Source organism: Sinohyriopsis cumingii, chromosome 9, assembly GCF_028554795.1.
Source record: "Sinohyriopsis cumingii isolate HCF-2022 chromosome 9, ASM2855479v2, whole genome shotgun sequence".
Taxonomy (NCBI): Eukaryota; Metazoa; Mollusca; class Bivalvia; order Unionida; family Unionidae; genus Sinohyriopsis; species Sinohyriopsis cumingii.
The window spans coordinates 122,032,941-122,050,160 of NC_142969.1; the positions used below are offsets into that span (position 1 = coordinate 122,032,941).

General features: G+C 34.5%; 10 non-coding genes across 10 annotated transcripts; 5 read left to right on the top strand and 5 right to left on the bottom strand.

Annotated features, from left to right (window-relative positions):
• Positions 1-155: 155 nt before the first annotated feature.
• Positions 156-237, top strand: Trnal-aag (transfer RNA leucine (anticodon AAG)). Its single transcript has one exon. It is a non-coding gene; the product is annotated as a tRNA-Leu (tRNA).
• Positions 238-1,060: 823 nt separating this feature from the next.
• Positions 1,061-1,142, bottom strand: Trnal-uag (transfer RNA leucine (anticodon UAG)). Its single transcript has one exon. It is a non-coding gene; the product is annotated as a tRNA-Leu (tRNA).
• Positions 1,143-2,532: 1,390 nt separating this feature from the next.
• Trnal-aag (transfer RNA leucine (anticodon AAG)) lies at positions 2,533-2,614 on the top strand. The gene has a single exon. It is a non-coding gene; the product is annotated as a tRNA-Leu (tRNA).
• Positions 2,615-3,340: 726 nt separating this feature from the next.
• Positions 3,341-3,422, bottom strand: Trnal-uag (transfer RNA leucine (anticodon UAG)). Its single transcript has one exon. It is a non-coding gene; the product is annotated as a tRNA-Leu (tRNA).
• A 1,745-nt stretch (positions 3,423-5,167) lies between these two features.
• Trnal-aag (transfer RNA leucine (anticodon AAG)) lies at positions 5,168-5,249 on the top strand. The gene has a single exon. It is a non-coding gene; the product is annotated as a tRNA-Leu (tRNA).
• An 820-nt stretch (positions 5,250-6,069) lies between these two features.
• Trnal-uag (transfer RNA leucine (anticodon UAG)) lies at positions 6,070-6,151 on the bottom strand. The gene has a single exon. It is a non-coding gene; the product is annotated as a tRNA-Leu (tRNA).
• Positions 6,152-7,539: 1,388 nt separating this feature from the next.
• Positions 7,540-7,621, top strand: Trnal-aag (transfer RNA leucine (anticodon AAG)). Its single transcript has one exon. It is a non-coding gene; the product is annotated as a tRNA-Leu (tRNA).
• A 740-nt stretch (positions 7,622-8,361) lies between these two features.
• Trnal-uag (transfer RNA leucine (anticodon UAG)) lies at positions 8,362-8,443 on the bottom strand. The gene has a single exon. It is a non-coding gene; the product is annotated as a tRNA-Leu (tRNA).
• Positions 8,444-10,186: 1,743 nt separating this feature from the next.
• Trnal-aag (transfer RNA leucine (anticodon AAG)) lies at positions 10,187-10,268 on the top strand. Its single transcript has one exon. It is a non-coding gene; the product is annotated as a tRNA-Leu (tRNA).
• Positions 10,269-16,807: 6,539 nt separating this feature from the next.
• Positions 16,808-16,889, bottom strand: Trnal-uag (transfer RNA leucine (anticodon UAG)). The gene has a single exon. It is a non-coding gene; the product is annotated as a tRNA-Leu (tRNA).
• Between the last annotated feature and the right edge of the window lie 331 nt (positions 16,890-17,220).

Here is a 17,220-nt window from a genome sequence, read left to right on the forward strand (position 1 = left end):
TTTATAAATGCCACTCTGGTATTCCACTCGGCCATATTCTTTAATTAACACATTTAAATCCTCGTAAGATCTAAACACGGCAGATGAGAAAGTAGAACGGTAACGAGTATGTATGACACAAGCAGTTTTAGTCACTCTCTGCAAACCTGTACAGAGGTAGCGTGGCCGAGCGGTCTAAGGCGCTGGTTTAAGGCACCAGTCTCTTCGGGGGCGTGGGTTCGAATCCCACCGCTGCCAAGTATTTTTATTAAACCAAATTTAGCTAAGCGACATTTAAAACTACCGTTGACCAATTCTCTTTGCCAGTCTCTTTTCAAGCAGGTAACTCAAGGCAAATCAATGAAGAAAATGATCAATACACTTTTACCTGTTTTATAACGAACAGTGCATCTTACACTGTACATGATTTCTAAAAGAACTGTTCAAGGATTTCTTTTGATAATGTTGAATATTCTGTCTCTATTTGTTACTAACTTTAGTTAAAATTTTCGCGGTATGAAATATAGGAAGAATAGTTTCACCAACTCTTTGTGGCTGTTACTCGTATTTCGCTTTAATGTAATCCAAACAGTGTTACATTAAGTCCTTTTACAGCATCTTTAAAACAAATGGTTTTCATGGGTTTGCGATAGATGAATTTAGTATTTTTCTGTACAAATCGAATTTACTGCATTGCGCCTGCGTCCTCTTGAAATTCTTGAACCTTGTAAGGATTTTAAATATCCCCAAAAGGGTGAATACTATTTCGCAAAGCTGTTATAATTATTCTCATGCTATAGCAATTTCATCTAAATTCACCAGTATGAATGCAAGACATAAAAACCACTCTGAACATTACCCTGTTAGCACGATATCGATGCAAACAACAATATTCTTTTAAATGACCATACATCTATTCAATGAAATTTACTCGTCTTGATATTTTTGTTAGAATATGTGTTAAATTAGAACCCAGTGATACCTAAGGTTGCAATTTGTACCAGCCAATAAATAGTCCTACGTGTAACATAAATGTAGTATCAAAGATACTTTAGTAGTATTGTACGTTGAAAAATAGTATTGGCAGCGATGGGATTCGAACCCACGCCTCCGAAGAGACTGGTGCCTAAAACCAGCGCCTTAGACCGCTCGGCCACGCTACCGACAGACTAACACGCTTATAGTACAATATCTTTGAGGGGTCCAGAATATATTGCTGAAAATTCACTTCAAGCGTCAAAATTAGGTTATAAGGTCCTACTTTGTGTGCATTTTCTTTTCTTTAGTTGCATGCCCATTCTAAATTACTCGTGTGTCCGAGAAATAGGCTCAGTGATATTGGGATTGTAAAGAATGGATGGCTGAGAATGTGATATTCATTTACCCGACCATAGCACTCTTCTGCTTGTATTACTCTTCTTTAGCTACACCTAAATGCAAATGTTCAACGGCAGAGGCCTATTAGATTACAAGATATCAAGGATGTAACAAAGTTGTAGCTATGAATTTGCAAGGGAGAATGTTATATCACGATGACCTAGTTATGATATAATTGAATCATCCCCTTACGTTGAAACCACATACCAACTTCATGAATTTAGGTTTTCTAGGGCTGAATATATTGAGGGTGTAAGGAACTGATATTCCAAAGGTATTCGTTTTCAAGTGCGATATTTATTACTTAGGAGAGAAACTGCCTTTAATCTCCAATTGAATGGATTTAGATTGCAATGAAAGAGAGGGAGGGAGAGATTTAACTGTTGCAAAGGAATAACGTGGAAAATAAATGTTAAGGGAAGCTTTCAAAATTCCTTATTTTATCTCACATTCTGTATGAGAGCAATGAAAGAAACGTGAGATTTCTCCGACCGAAGAAAATCAATAAACGGGATGGATGAATTTAGTTTTCGGACAAAGACATAGAGAGATTTGAATAAGAGATTTAGCCCATAAGACGGAAGAATGGACACATCATATTGATTTTACATGTCTTCTCATCCTGTAAATCAACAACGCGATACAGTTTTGAATTCTTAAAAGACACAATTCAATCAAAGCGTGATACTTCAATTACTCTACCTGAAAAAGCATTTCTTTTCTTCAAATCTATAAACACAGTAAGGATATCAATATCGTCAGTATTCAGTTTGGCATTTAGGGGACAAATCATCACAGCGACTGTCCAACGTACATGTGCAAATGACAATCCTGAAGGTTCCATTGATCGTAACATACATGAAAATGATTACGTGAGGAAAAGAAAAAATGATTGGCTCTATTTGTAGTAATAGGTTATGCAACATTACAAAAAGGAAAAGGAAAATCAAAGCAGAGTGCTGGGAAGGAAGCGCATTAGGTAAAGATGTGTAGTCTGTGTAATGTTCAAGAGAAATACTCTTATAAATATCACTCTGGCATCCCACTGGACCCTATCCTTTAACTAGAACAGATATCTCTTCGTAACATATCGAAACACGGCAGATAAGAAAGTATAAAGGTAGCGAGTCGGTATAACACAATGAGCTTTAGTCACTCTCTACGAACCTGTACAGAGGTAGCGTGGCCGAGCGGTCTAAGGCGCTGGTTTAAGGCACCAGTCTCTTCGGGGGCGTGGGTTCGAATCCCACCGCTGCCAAGTAATTTTATTAACAAAAATATAAAGTAAAATTTCAAAAAACCTGTGCCGGATTGTCTTTGTAAGCATGTAATTCAAGGTAAATCAATGTACAAAATCATCCATTAAGTGTTACCTACTTTACAAAGACCAAACAATTATAAAACTGTATATCTGTTTGACATAATATATTGAAGTCTTTTTTAAATTAAATACTCTCACTTTCTTTGTACGAACTTTAGATAAAATTAGCACCGTATAAAATAAAGAAGGATAATTTTCCCAACAATTTTTTAAAATAATAAAAAATTTAATTTTAAATTTGTAATTTACCTTTTGTGCGCATCAATGTCATCCAGACAGTGTTGCATTAACTTATTTTACCGCATCTTTACAACCACTCCAAACATTAATCTATCGTCACCATATCGATATAAAAAAGACATTTTTTATGAACATTCTCCTTTTCAAAAGATCCTTGATATTGTCTTGATATTGTTACTACTTTTGTTATCTAAGGGGTCGTCAAACAACAATTGCAGATGCCACAAGATAAGAATTGTACGTGATTTATTAAGAAAGGAACACAATCGTTTTGATTGAAAAGGATAAACCCCGATGTTTGTTGTTTGAGATCTCATGACCGCACAGACATAGTTAGAAATATCAGTGACATCGGTTCCACATCACATCAAACTGAATAAAATTAGAACCCAGTCCTACCTATGTTGCATTGAAAAATATTATTGGCAGCGATGGGATTCGAACCCACGCCTCCGAAGAGACTGGTGCCTAAAACCAGCGCCTTAGACCGCTCGGCCACGCTACCGACAGACTAAGTCTTAATAGTGCTAACACGAGTCTGTTAGTGTACGCTGTTACAGTCTACTTTGGATGAAATGGTTTGGCCTAAGGTTTACAATTTTACAAACTGAGATCCCAGTCTATATAAGTAAACCTACTGCAATTCATTACTCCTATATATGTGTCAAGGTACATAATCTGATATCATTGATGCAAAATTTGATTAGTCTAGTAGTGTTGAAATGACAGAAGAGGTAAAAAAAAAAAAATGACGACTGAAAAGGAAACCAAATCTTTTTCAAGCGTTAAATTTACGTTATGTAGACCAATTTATTCAATGGTTAAACACTTATCTTTTAGATTGATATACATACCACTTTCTTAATCGCAGGTGTGAAAGAGTGTAATATCTTTGATGGGTATAGAATGTATAGCTGAAAATTCACTTTAAGCGTCAACATCAGGTTTTATAATGACTTACTTTTTGTGCATTTGCTTTTCTGGAATTGAATCCCCATACTTTATAACTCGTGTGTCCGAGAAATAGGTTCAACGACATCGTGACTGTAAAAAAGGGATTGCCGAGAATGCAGTAGTCATTTACACGTGAGAAGTAGGATGTAGTACCTTAGTTCTCTTCTGGTTGTATTATTCTTCTTTACATACAGCTAAATGCAGATGTTCATCGGTAGGGGCTTATTGGATTACAAGATATCAAGGGTGTAATAAAACGTATTGCTTCGGTATAAAAAAATTTATGCAATGGAGAATGTTAGGTCACAATGATTTTGTTAGGATATAATTGAATTATCCCCTTACGATGAAACCACATACCAACTTCATGAGTTTAGGTTTGTTAGGTTTGAGGATACAGAGGGTGTAACGAACTAACATTCCATAGGTATTCGTTTTCAAGTGCGGTATTTATTACTTAGGAGAGAAACTGCCTTTAATCTCCAGTTGAATGGATCTAGATTGCAATGAAAGGGAGGGAGAGAGAGATTTAACTGTTGTAAAGGTATAACGTGGAAAATAAATGTTAAGGTAAGCTTTGAAAATTCCTGATTTTATCTTCACATTCCGTATGGGAACAATGAAAGAAAACGTGAGATCGATTAATATTTTTAGGTATAAAGACATAGAGAGATGTGATAAAAGATTTAGCTCATAAGATCGAAGAATGGACATATCATATTTATTGTACTTGTCGTCTCATCCTGCAAATGAATAATGAGATAATGTATTGAATTCGGAAAAATAAAATTCAGTCAACGCGTAATACTCCATTCCTCTATCTGAAAGAATATTTTTTGTTTATTTTTCAAATGCATAAACACAGTAAGTATCTAATAATCGTCCGTATTAAGTTTGACCTTTATGGGTCAAATCATCACAGCAACAATCCAACGTACAGGTACAAATGACAATGTTGAAGGTTTCAATCTTTATAACATACATGAGAATGATTACGTGAGTAAGAAAAAAAATCATGGGTTATAGTGACAGTTATAGATCATACCACGTTACAAAAGAAAAAAGAAAACTAACCCATAGTGCTTGAAACGGAGCGCATTAATTCAAGATATAGAGTCTGTGTGAATCAAACAGAACTACCTTTATAAATGCCACTCTGGTATTCCACTCGGCCATATTCTTTAATTAACACATTTAAATCCTCGTAAGATCTAAACACGGCAGATGAGAAAGTAGAACGGTAACGAGTATGTATGACACAAGCAGTTTTAGTCACTCTCTGCAAACCTGTACAGAGGTAGCTTGGCCGAGCGGTCTAAGGCGCTGGTTTAAGGCACCAGTCTCTTCGGGGGCGTGGGTTCGAATCCCACCGCTGCCAAGTATTTTTATTAAACCAAATTTAGCTAAGCGACATTTAAAACTACCGTTGACCAATTCTCTTTGCCAGTCTCTTTTCAAGCAGGTAACTCAAGGCAAATCAATGAAGAAAATGATCAATACACTTTTACCTGTTTTATAACGAACAGTGCATCTTACACTGTACATGATTTCTAAAAGAACTGTTCAAGGATTTCTTTTGATAATGTTGAATATTCTGTCTCTATTTGTTACTAACTTTAGTTAAAATTTTCGCGGTATGAAATATAGGAAGAATAGTTTCACCAACTCTTTGTGGCTGTTACTCGTATTTCGCTTTAATGTAATCCAAACAGTGTTACATTAAGTCCTTTTACAGCATCTTTAAAACAAATGGTTTTCATGGGTTTGCGATAGATGAATTTAGTATTTTTCTGTACAAATCGAATTTACTGCATTGCGCCTGCGTCCTCTTGAAATTCTTGAACCTTGTAAGGATTTTAAATATCCCCAAAAGGGTGAATACTATTTCGCAAAGCTGTTATAATTATTCTCATGCTATAGCAATTTCATCTAAATTCACCAGTATGAATGCAAGACATAAAAACCACTCTGAACATTACCCTGTTAGCACGATATCGATGCAAACAACAATATTCTTTTAAATAACTATACATCTATTCAATGAAATTTACTCGTCTTGATATTTTTGTTAGAATATGTGTTAAATTAGATAGTGATGTCTAATGTTGCAATTTGTACCAGCCAATAAATAGTCCTACGTGTAACATAAATGTAGTATCAAAGATACTTTAGTAGTATTGTACGTTGAAAAATAGTATTGGCAGCGATGGGATTCGAACCCACGCCTCCGAAGAGACTGGTGCCTAAAACCAGCGCCTTAGACCGCTCGGCCACGCTACCGACAGACTAACACGCTTATAGTACAATATCTTTGAGGGGTCCAAAATATATTGCTGAAAATTCACTTCAAGCATCAAAATTAGGTTATAAGGTCCTACTTTGTGTGCATTTTCTTTTCTTTAGTTGCATCCCCATTCTAAATTACTCGTGTGTCCGAGAAATAGGCTCAGTGATATTGGGATTGTAAAGAATGGATGGCTGAGAATGTGATATTCATTTACCCGACCATAGCACTCTTCTGCTTGTATTACTCTTCTTTAGCTACACCTAAATACAAATGTTCAACGGCAGAGGCCTATTAGATTACAAGATATCAAGGATGTAACAAAGTTGTAGCTATGAATTTGCAAGCGAGAATGTTATATCACGATGACCTAGTTATGATATAATTGAATCATCCAGTTACGTTGAAACCACATACCAGCTTCATGAATTTAGGTTTTCTAGGGCTGAATATATTGAGGGTGTAAGGAACTGATATTCCAAAGGTATTCGTTTTCAAGTGCGATATTTATTACTTAGGAGAGAAACTGCCTTTAATCTGCAATTGAATGGATTTAGATTGCAATGAAAGAGAGGGAGGGAAAGATTTAACTGTTGTAAAGGAATAACGTGGAAAATAAATGTTAAGGGAAGCTTTCAAAATTCCTTATTTTATCTCACATTCTGTATGAGAGCAATGAAAGAAACGTGAGATTTCTCCGACCGAAGAAAATCAATAAACGGGATGGATGAATTTAGTTTTCGGACAAAGACATAGAGAGATTTGAATAAGAGATTTAGCCCATAAGACGGAAGAATGGACACATCATATTGATTTTACATGTCTTCTCATCCTGTAAATCAACAACGCGATACAGTTTTGAATTCTTAAAAGACATAATTCAATCAAAGCGTGATACTTCAATTACTCTACCTGAAAAAGCATTTCTTTTCTTCAAATCTATAAACACAGTAAGGATATCATTATCGTCAGTATTCAGTTTGGCATTTAGGGGACAAATCATCACAGCGACTGTCCAACGTACATGTGCAAATGACAATCCTGAAGGTTCCATTGATCGTAACATACATGAAAATGATTACGTGAGGAAGAAAAAATGATTGGCTCTATTTGTAGTAATAGGTTATGCAACATTAAAAAAAGGAAAAGGAAAATCAAAGCAGAGTGCTGGGAAGGAAGCGCATTAGGTAAAGATGTGTAGTCTGTGTAATGTTCAAGAGAAATACTCTTATAAATATCACTCTGGCATCCCACTCGACCCTATCCTTTAACTAGAACAGATATCTCTTCGTAACATATCGAAACACGGCAGATAAGAAAGTATAAAGGTAGCGAGTCGGTATAACACAATGAGCTTTAGTCACTCTCTACGAACCTGTACAGAGGTAGCGTGGCCGAGCGGTCTAAGGCGCTGGTTTAAGGCACCAGTCTCTTCGGGGGCGTGGGTTCGAATCCCACCGCTGCCAAGTATTTTTATTAACAAAAATATAAAGTAAAATTTCAAAACACCTGTTGTATTCACTGTGCCGGATTGTCTTTGTAAGTATGTAATTCAAGGTAAATGAATGCACAAAATCATCCATTAAGTGTTACCTAATTTACAAAGACCAAACAATTATAAAACTGTATATCTGTTTAACATAATATATTGAAGTCTTTTTTAAATTAAATACTCTCACTTTCTTTGTACGAACTTTAGATAAAATTAGCACCGTATAAAATAAAGAAGGATAATTTTCCCAACAATTTTTTAAAATAATAAAAAATTTAATTTTAAATTTGTAATTTACCTTTTGTGCGCATCAATGTCATCCAGACAGTGTTGCATTAACTTATTTTACCGCATCTTTACAACCACTCCAAACATTAATCTATCGTCACCATATCGATAGAAAAAAAGACATTTTTTTATGAACATTCTCCTTTTCAAAAGATCCTTGATATTGTCTTGATATTGTTACTACTTTTGTTATATAAGGGGTCGTCAAACAACAATTGCAGATGCCACAAGATAAGAATTGTACGTGATTCATTAAGAAAGGAACACAATCGTTTTGATTGAAAAGGATAAACCCCGATGTTTGTTGTTTGAGATCCCATGACCGCACAGACATAGTTAGAAATATCAGTGACATCGGTTCGACATCACATCAAACTGAATAAAATTAGAACCCAGTCCTACCTATGTTGCATTGAAAAATATTATTGGCAGCGATGGGATTCGAACCCACGCCTCCGAAGAGACTGGTGCCTAAAACCAGCGCCTTAGACCGCTCGGCCACGCTACCGACAGACTAAGTCTTAATAGTGCTAACACGAGTCTGTTAGTGTACGCTGTTACAGTCTACTTTGGATGAAATGGTTTGGCCTAAGGTTTACAATTTTACAAACTGAGATCCCAGTCTATATAAGTAAACCTACTGCAATTCATTACTCCTATATATGTGTCAAGGTACATAGTCTGATATCATTGATGCAAAATTTGATTAGTCTAGTAGTGTTGAAATGACAGAAGAGGTAAAAAAAAAACTGACGACTGAAAAGGAAACCAAATCTTTTTCAAGCGTTAAATTTACGTTATGTAGACCAATTTATTCAATGGTTAAACACTTATCTTTTAGATTGATATACATACCACTTTCTTAATCGCAGGTGTGAAAGAGTGTAATATCTTTGATGGGTATAGAATGTATAGCTGAAAATTCACTTTAAGCGTCAACATCAGGTTTTATAATGACTGACTTTTTGTGCATTTGCTTTTCTGGAATTGAATCCCCATACTTTATAACTCGTGTGTCCGAGAAATAGGTTCAACGACATCGTGACTGTAAAAAAGGGATTGCCGAGAATGCAGTAGTCATTTACACGTGAGAAGTAGGATGTAGTACCTTAGTTCTCTTCTGGTTGTATTATTCTTCTTTACATACAGCTAAATGCAGATGTTCATCGGTAGGGGCTTATTGGATTACAAGATATCAAGGGTGTAATAAAACGTATTGCTTCGGTATAAAAAAATTTATGCAATGGAGAATGTTAGGTCACAATGATTTTGTTAGGATATAATTGAATTATCCCCTTACGATGAAACCACATACCAACTTCATGAGTTTAGGTTTGTTAGGTTTGAGGATACAGAGGGTGTAACGAACTAACATTCCATAGGTATTCGTTTTCAAGTGCGGTATTTATTACTTAGGAGAGAAACTGCCTTTAATCTCCAGTTGAATGGATCTAGATTGCAATGAAAGGGAGGGAGAGAGAGATTTAACTGTTGTAAAGGTATAACGTGGAAAATAAATGTTAAGGTAAGCTTTGAAAATTCCTGATTTTATCTTCACATTCCGTATGGGAACAATGAAAGAAAACGTGAGATCGATTAATATTTTTAGGTATAAAGACATAGAGAGATGTGATAAAAGATTTAGCTCATAAGATCGAAGAATGGACATATCATATTTATTGTACTTGTCGTCTCATCCTGCAAATGAATAATGAGATAATGTATTGAATTCGGAAAAATAAAATTCAGTCAACGCGTAATACTCCATTCCTCTATCTGAAAGAATATTTTTTGTTTATTTTTCAAATGCATAAACACAGTAAGTATCTAATAATCGTCCGTATTAAGTTTGACCTTTATGGGTCAAATCATCACAGCAACAATCCAACGTACAGGTACAAATGACAATGTTGAAGGTTTCAATCTTTATAACATACATGAGAATGATTACGTGAGTAAGAAAAAAAATCATGGGTTATAGTGACAGTTATAGATCATACCACGTTACAAAAGAAAAAAGAAAACTAACCCATAGTGCTTGAAACGGAGCGCATTAATTCAAGATATAGAGTCTGTGTGAATCAAACAGAACTACCTTTATAAATGCCACTCTGGTATTCCACTCGGCCATATTCTTTAATTAACACATTTAAATCCTCGTAAGATCTAAACACGGCAGATGAGAAAGTAGAACGGTAACGAGTATGTATGACACAAGCAGTTTTAGTCACTCTCTGCAAACCTGTACAGAGGTAGCGTGGCCGAGCGGTCTAAGGCGCTGGTTTAAGGCACCAGTCTCTTCGGGGGCGTGGGTTCGAATCCCACCGCTGCCAAGTATTTTTATTAAACCAAATTTAGCTAAGCGACATTTAAAACTACCGTTGACCAATTCTCTTTAGACTTCCGGTTATGACATCAGAAGGAAAGCACGTTTGATGATCGCTCCGTGAATTTTCAAGTTTTTTTCCTTTAATAGACATTTTTGCTGTTTTAATTTGTTACAGGTACGTTGATAAGATTTGTTTGATCGCATTCATATATTAGTGAGATATATTTTGAGTGTGTGGATAACTTTATCCACCACACAAAATATTATTTTCTGTGACAATGAATACAAAGCCTGATCGTGCTGCACGTGCAGCACAAGGAGCTGACTCACACTCTAATGACACCAGTGGAATAGCTAACAATAAGAATGGCATGTCGAGTAACATCGATAGACAGACAGGAGCTTCTCGTCGTTTTGGGAAAGAATGTACCGTGGTGATTGATGGAAAGGATGTGAAGAAAATAAAGGCAAGTGATATTGTTAGAAGTGTAGAAGAATTAACCGGAGATATGTCGGTCTATGCAGTTGTGCCCAAAGGTGCAAATTTGTATGAGGTCACACTACCGAGTAAGGAAGTAGCATATAATACCTTGTGTGGAATTGATATTGGAAGTGAACACTTTGATTGTACTCTTTTATATTCAGACACTATTATTGTGTCAATTCTTCATTTACCAGCATACATCACAGATGATGATATAAGTATGAAGCTCGGTGAATACGGAGTAGAACTTCTTTCTCCCATTCAACGCAGATATTATCCTGGAACTAGTGTGGCTGATGGGACTCGTTATGTCAAATGTAAATTTCCACAGCAGGTAAAATCCTTGCCTTACAGTCTGAAATTTCAGACTGTCAATGGTCAACAATACTTTAGAGTATTACACAATAATCAAGTTAAGGTATGTTCTAGATGTCTTGATCCGGGACATGTTATAAAAGACTGCCCTGATTTTGTATGCTACAAGTGTGGGGAGCAAGGCCATGTAGCAAAAAATTGCACAAGGCAAAGATGTGAAAGTTGTGGAAGTTTTCCTCTTATGTGTACATGCAGGATATGCGACAAATGCCACAAAGAGGCGCAAACATGTATGTGTTACAGAGAGGCCATTGCAGGCATTCATTCGCAAGTTGATGATGATATGAGGGAAGACATATTGGAGTTACAGAGTGACGAAGATGATAAAGAAGAAATTGAGAATGCAAAAAAAGATAATGAGAGTGGAGAAAGTGGGGAAGAAAAAGAAAGAATTGGAGTTGATATGACCAATGTAGAAATAGAATCTGAGGAAGTAAACAACAATCATACAATTGGAGATGGATCGGGGACAGATTCAGATGATGACAGGAAGATGGCTGCAGACGTTGTTGAAAGATCAAACGAATCACGTACATGTCAAGAAAACGGTACTAATATCGAAAATTTCAAAGTAGTACAAAGGAGAAGGAGAAGGTTTAATCCAGTACCTAATATGAAGATGAATAGCATGCGACGAACACCTATGAAGAAATGATCAAACACTCAACATTTTTTAATACTTTCAATACACTCATCATAATCATGGCTTTAAATATTGTATCTCTAAATGTAAATGGCTTGCGTAATTTGAATAAACTAAAGTCTGTTTTAGAAATATTTAAAGAGAAAAGAGGCCATATTTTATTATTGCAAGAAACCTTTTGGGATGATGAGTTTGTTGAAAGTATTAGAGAAAATGAGATTGGGAATGGTGACATATTTTATAGTAATGCTGACAATAGGAGGGCAGGTGTTGCTGTTTTAGTAGTGAGAGAATTGAGAAATCAGGTGACACAAGAAATGATTGAAAAGGGTAGGATTTTACATCTTAAAATAGCTATTGATGATAAAGTGATTGATTTAATCAATATTTATGCTCCAAATGTTGTGAAGGAAAGGTTTAACTTTTTCATGAAGCTAAATACATATTTACATAACAGTACTAGTGATAGCACTATCCTGGCTGGTGATTTTAATACAACTTTAGCAGGTATTGATCGACATAACAAAGCCTTACATATTGATGATGTAGCAGTGCGTGAACTTTATAAAATTATTCATGATAGGAATATTACCGATTTATGGAGATCACGAAATCCTAGTACTCGTAGTTTCTCCAGAAAACAAGTTGTACTAGGCGAAATGAAGCAGAGTAGAATAGATTATTTTTTGATTTTCTCAAAATTGTACTCCAATGTGCAAAATATTTATTATGCAGATACATCCTTTAGTGATCATTCTTTTGTATACCTTAAACTAAATACCTGCAAAGTGGAAACAGGGCCCGGATTATGGATATTAAATAACAATGTTCTTTTTGAGGAAAAATATGTACAAAGAGTGAAATCAATTCTTACCGAGGGAAAAACTGACGAAATGTATTTCAGTGAACCACTCATTTGGTGGGATAATGTAAAATACAAAATTAAAAAATTTTCCCAAGTATAATGTACAAGAAGAAATAAGGAAAGATTACAAGAATACTTTACATTGCAAAATAAATTAAAATCATTTTCAGAAAAAGTCGCAAATAAAGAACCATATGACATTAACAAATATGAAGAACTAAAACATCAGCTAAGTGACTATGAAACTGATTTTTGTCGGGGTGCTATATTGAGATCTAAGGCCAAATGGGCAATTGAAAGCGATAGAAATACTAAATATTTTCTAAATCTTGAGAAATATCGACACAACAAAAATGTAATCAATGAATTGATTGATGATGATGGTGTAATTATTTCAAATACAAGCGGAATCTTAGATGAAATACATCAGTTTTATAGTCATTTATATTCTTCGGTAACTGTTGATGATAATTGTACTGATTCACTTTTAAATTTTGTAAACTGTTCTGTATCTGATGAGGATAAAGATATGTGTGATGCCATAATAACAGTTGATGAAATACATACAGCTATAAAAGGGATGGCTAAAAATAAAAGCCCCGGCCCGGACGGATTGACAGTAGAGTGGTATTGTAAATTTTATGATTGTATATATGATATTCTGTTGCACATCTTTCAGAGTGTTAAGAATGACAATATTATGTCGAGATCAATGAGATTTGGGGTTATATCACTTATTTATAAAAATAAGGGGGATAATAGAAGGTCGCAAAATTGGCGTCCTATCAGTTTACTTAATGTAGATTATAAAATTTTGGCAAGGATTTTGTCTACACGTTTAAAAATGGTATTACCCAAAATTATTTCTCAAACTCAGACATGTTGTATAGTTGGGAGAGATATTGCTGATACTATAGTCACTGTAAGAGATATTATAGATATGGTTGAGAGAGACAATCTTGAGGGATATATCTTAAAAATTGATCAAGAAAAAGCGTTTGACAGAGTTTGCCACTCCTATTTGATTTCTGTTTTACGAAAGTTCGGGTTTGGTGACAATTTTATTCAGTGGATAAAGATATTTTATAGTGAAATTAAAAGTAGTGTTAAATGCAATGGTCATCTAACGAAACCCTTTTTAATTAAAAATTCAGTCAGACAAGGTTGTCCTATATCAGCAATGTTATATGTATTAGCAGCAGAACCCTTAAGACTCGCTATCAAAGCAAATCCAAATATCAAAGGTATTCCACTCCCACTGTCTAGTAATACAAGTAAAGTCTTTCAACATGCAGATGATACAACCTTGACATTAGCGGACACACAATCCATTAATCAATCTTTTAATGTACTTGACTTGTATTGTAAAGGATCTGGTGCAAAGGTGAACAAGGAAAAGACAGAACTTCTGTGTATTGGATCTGGTAAACTTACTGATGATTATTGCAAACAATTACAAATTCAAATGTGTGATCAGGTCATCTTAATTTTGGGAGCTTATGTTGGAAAATGTGCAAAGTAATGTGAGCAACTGAACTGGAATGATAGATTGTCTAAAATTAAAAACTTATTGCAACTGTGGTCACAGAGATATTTGACAATACAAGGAAAAGTAACAGTTGTTAATAACTTATTAGTTTCTAGAGTATTGTACATAGTGTCAGTTCAGCCTCTTCCTGATATGATTGCTGATGAATTGAAGCAATTATTTCTCAAATTTATCTGGTCAGGAAAGTTCCATTTGGTTCACTATTATACAATAATTGGTGATAAGCGAAATGGCGGACTACAGTTAACTGATATAAAGATGAAAATGTATGCATTCAGAGTAAAATTTTTAAAAAGATACTTTGATGTGAATTGCCATGCTATGTGGAAAACTACCTTTGATCACTTGTTATCTACTGTTCTGAACATGAGGTTGACCAAAGAGTTGTTTCTCATGTCTTTAAATAAGCAACAATTGAATACCCTACCTATATTTTACAGACAAATGTTTCATGCATGGGAAAAACTTAGAAATAATATCGATACAAATATTGATGTGAGGAATGTTTTTGAACAACCTCTCTTTTTAAATCCTAATATTACATGTGCTGGTAAAACGTTGTTTTTCGCAGAATTTATAGAAGCAGGAATTGTTCGTGTTCAGGATATTACATATGAATTTGTACCTGGAATACAACCTTATAGAGCTATTCAAGAAATGATATACAAATCAAATTCTGAGATCAAAACAGATAAGATAAAAAAAGACTATAATTGCATAATAGAAAGTATACCATTGGGCTGGAGAAATATTGTTGCAACAGAATCAAAACCCACTTTAACCAATGGGAGAAATAATATGTTTCTCAGAGTTGATACAAAATTATATGACCTCTGTTTATGTACAACACAACTATTTTACAAGCTTTTATGTACGTTGATTTTTCAAGAACCAGCTTCTGTTTCCTTTTGGAGTAAGATATTTAGTTTGGAAACGCATAAATACTGGAAATATATACATTTGCCTTTCAAGACCCCAGATTGTGTAGATTTGGATTACAGAATAATGCACAATCGAATATTTACAAAAGAGAGACTGAAATACTATGGCAAAATTGATAATGACTTATGTCCAGTGTGCCAGTTGGAAACAGAGGATTTATTTCACATGTTTTTGAAATGTCCTGAATTAAGCTCTTTTAAGAATTATATTGTATATATAGTTGAGATTCTTTTTAAAAATTGTAGAGTTGGTGTTCTCAATAGCACTTCTTTTGAACAAATGCTCATGATAGGATATAACAAAGAAACAAAATCAGTAAATAGTTATTTTTTGAACTACATTCTGAGCATTGCTCGATTGTGCATTTACAAAAGAAGAAGCATTATGTCTTTATTAGGGAAACAAATAGACATCGAAAGATTGTTCCAATATTTGACTAGAAAATATATATTATATGCGTATCAACATTACAAAGACAAAAATCAGACTTTGATTACGAAGTATTTTGTAAAAGATAATCCTTTAATGAGAATAGAAGAGGAAAAAGTGTTTATTACATTGTAGAATCATTGTTTTGTACTATAGCATTACAAAATAAAATTTTAGAATCATTGTTCTGTAATATAGCTTAACAAAATACTATTGTAGAATCATTGTTTTGTAATATAGCATTACAAAATACTATTGTAGAACCATTATTTTGTAATATAGCATTACAAACTACTATGTACATACTGACTGTATATTTTTAACTTATATACTGTACAAAGCGTTTTTTAAATAAAGAAAGAAAAAAAAAAAAATAAGGCGCTGGTTTAAGGCACCAGTCTCTTCGGGGGCGTGGGTTCGAATCCCACCGCTGCCAAGTATTTTTATTAAACCAAATTTAGCTAAGCGACATTTAAAACTACCGTTGACCAATTCTCTTTGCCAGTCTCTTTTCAAGCAGGTAACTCAAGGCAAATCAATGAAGAAAATGATCAATACACTTTTACCTGTTTTATAACGAACAGTGCATCTTACACTGTACATGATTTCTAAAAGAACTGTTCAAGGATTTCTTTTGATAATGTTGAATATTCTGTCTCTATTTGTTACTAACTTTAGTTAAAATTTTCGCGGTATGAAATATAGGAAGAATAGTTTCACCAACTCTTTGTGGCTGTTACTCGTATTTCGCTTTAATGTAATCCAAACAGTGTTACATTAAGTCCTTTTACAGCATCTTTAAAACAAATGGTTTTCATGGGTTTGCGATAGATGAATTTAGTATTTTTCTGTACAAATCGAATTTACTGCATTGCGCCTGCGTCCTCTTGAAATTCTTGAACCTTGTAAGGATTTTAAATATCCCCAAAAGGGTGAATACTATTTCGCAAAGCTGTTATAATTATTCTCATGCTATAGCAATTTCATCTAAATTCACCAGTATGAATGCAAGACATAAAAACCACTCTGAACATTACCCTGTTAGCACGATATCGATGCAAACAACAATATTCTTTTAAATAACAATACATCTATTCAATTAAATTTACTCGTCTTGATATTTTTGTTAGAATATGTGTTAAATTAGATAGTGATGCCTAATGTTGCAATTTGTACCAGCCAATAAATAGTCCTACGTGTAACATAAATGTAGTATCAAAGATACTTTAGTAGTATTGTACGTTGAAAAATAGTATTGGCAGCGATGGGATTCGAACCCACGCCTCCGAAGAGACTGGTGCCTAAAACCAGCGCCTTAGACCGCTCGGCCACGCTACCGACAGACTAACACGCTTATAGTACAATATCTTTGAGGGGTCCAAAATATATTGCTGAAAATTCACTTCAAGCGTCAAAATTAGGTTATAAGGTCCTACTTTGTGTGCATTTTCTTTTCTTTAGTTGCATCCCCATTCTAAATTACTCGTGTGTCCGAGAAATAGGCTCAATGATATTGGGATTGTAAAGAATGGATGGCTGAGAATGTGATATTCATTTACCCGACCATAGCACTCTTCTGCTTGTATTACTCTTCTTTAGCTACACCTAAATGCAAATGTTCAACGGCAGAGGCCTATTAGATTACAAGATATCAAGGATGTAACAAAGT